The following is a 1921-nucleotide window of genomic DNA, read 5'->3' as shown; positions in this document are numbered from 1 at the left end:
TGCATTTTAAAAAAGTATTTTCTCTATGAAGAATCTTATCAGCTATACAAAATTCTGTACAGTTTTTATACTGAAGCTAATATTGAGCTGCACTTGAATTCACATTCTAAGCTAAACAATTGCCTGAGCACACACGCATACTCCACACATTATTACAGGATAGCGACTTATTCTTCATCTTCATCTTCTTCCTCATCATCTTCCTCTTCCTCTTCCTCCTCCTCCTCATCTTCTGGTTCGTTCTTCTTTTTTGAGCCTGTTGGCCTGCCAGGACCCTCCTTTCCTGCTTCACTTTTGCCCTTGGCACGGTATGCGGCAATATCCTTTTCGTATTTCTCCTTTAGCTTGGCTGCTTTCTGCTCATATGGTTGTTTATCTTTGGCTGATTGTTCAGACCACATTTCACCCAATTTTTTTGCAGAATGGATAGGCCCGGGTGTTCACTTTTGATCTTTGGGCGATGTTCAGAGCAAAACAGGAAGAAGGCAGATGGTGGCCTTTTAGGGGCATTGGGATCCTTTTTCTTTCCTTTCTTATCACCTTTGGGAGGCACGTAATTTTTCATCTCCCTGTCATAGCGAGCCTTGTCACTTTTTGCCATATCTTCAAACTTCGATTTTTCCTTTGCAGACAAGGTCTTCCATCTCTCGGAGCACTTCTTGGAGAACTCGGCGAAGTTGACGGACGAGTCGGGGTGTTTCTTCTTGTGCTCTTCCCGGCACGTCTGCACGAAGAAGGCATACGAGGATATCTTGCCCCGCGGCTTGTTGGAGTCTCCTTTGCCCATCGTGAGGCTCGGCGCCTGGTACGAGTCAAAAACCTTTTCCTCAAAGTTGCGCGAAGCGGCCGGATCCTACTGAGACGCTTCCTCCCAAGGGCTCCGGCGTGAACTGGTTTCTAGCTAACGCAATCCTCAGCCTCTTGTTTTTTGATATGTTCTTCTTGATGATGAATATAATACACATTCCTTTTCAATGTGTCATTCCTAACATAATAAACCATATGATTTTCAGATTCTAAATGGCAATATCAGTCCATTTTAGATCACTAATGCCTGTTGTTGTTGTTAAGTGCCGTCGAGTCGGTTCCGACCCATAGCGATCCTGTATAAGGTTTCTGTGGAGCAGCTGGTGAGCTTGAACTGCCGACCTTGCAATTCAAACGGCTTTTTAGTCTGGCACGTTAACCCACAGCACCACACCAGGACTCCCACTAATGCCTAGCATATAGATATTTATACTTTGCATTTCATTTTAAACAGTTTCCAACTTTTCTATATTCAACATTCCCATTATTAATAGATGTTTACAGCTGTTGCTCTTCATTTTGAGTTCTGCCCCAACAGCAAATGAAGATCCCAAAGACTTTTCTCCATTTGTGTTATCAAGATTAACTGTACTTTGAGGAGGCAGCTTTTCCCCAGTCATATTTTGAGTGCCTTCCAACATGAGTGGCTCATCTTCTAGTACTATATCTGAAAATATTCTGGTGTTCTTCATCCTGTTCATTATTCAGTATTCTGGTGCTGACAGTGTTTCACTGTTATTTATAAGTTTTTCAGTGACTAAATATTTGGGATTAGTTCATCTCTCCTTCCTATTCTGCCTTTGTCTGGAAGCTCAGTTGAAATTTTTTTTTTTACTGTGGCTGACCTTGTTGGTATTAAAATACCAGTGGTATATCTTTCAGACTCATAGCAACATGCAAGCCACCACAGTACAACAAACTGACTTTTAAGGTTACCAATACTCCATGAAAGCCTGTTTGCTGGGTGGCTGATTAGAGGGTAAAATTAATAAGAATAATAGGCTAGTCAATTCAGTCATTTTAAGAGTCAAATAACTAGATCAGATCAAATGTGCTTTAAAAATTAGACAATCATACTGCAAATGAGTGAGCAAGTATAATATATAACTGCATT

The 1921-nt window shown here is 41.2% G+C and overlaps 1 pseudogene; it reads right to left on the bottom strand.

Moving 5' to 3' along the window:
- Positions 1–167: 167 nt before the first annotated feature.
- On the bottom strand, positions 168–787 carry LOC102839314 (annotated as a pseudogene).
- Between the last annotated feature and the right edge of the window lie 1134 nt (positions 788–1921).

The sequence above is a fragment of the Chrysochloris asiatica genome, unplaced genomic scaffold (assembly GCF_000296735.1).
Source record: "Chrysochloris asiatica unplaced genomic scaffold, ChrAsi1.0 scaffold00411, whole genome shotgun sequence".
NCBI classification, from domain to species: domain Eukaryota; kingdom Metazoa; phylum Chordata; class Mammalia; order Afrosoricida; family Chrysochloridae; genus Chrysochloris; species Chrysochloris asiatica.
The sequence above is the reverse complement of the archived record's forward strand: the minus strand, read 5'-3'. Positions and strand labels throughout refer to the sequence as shown.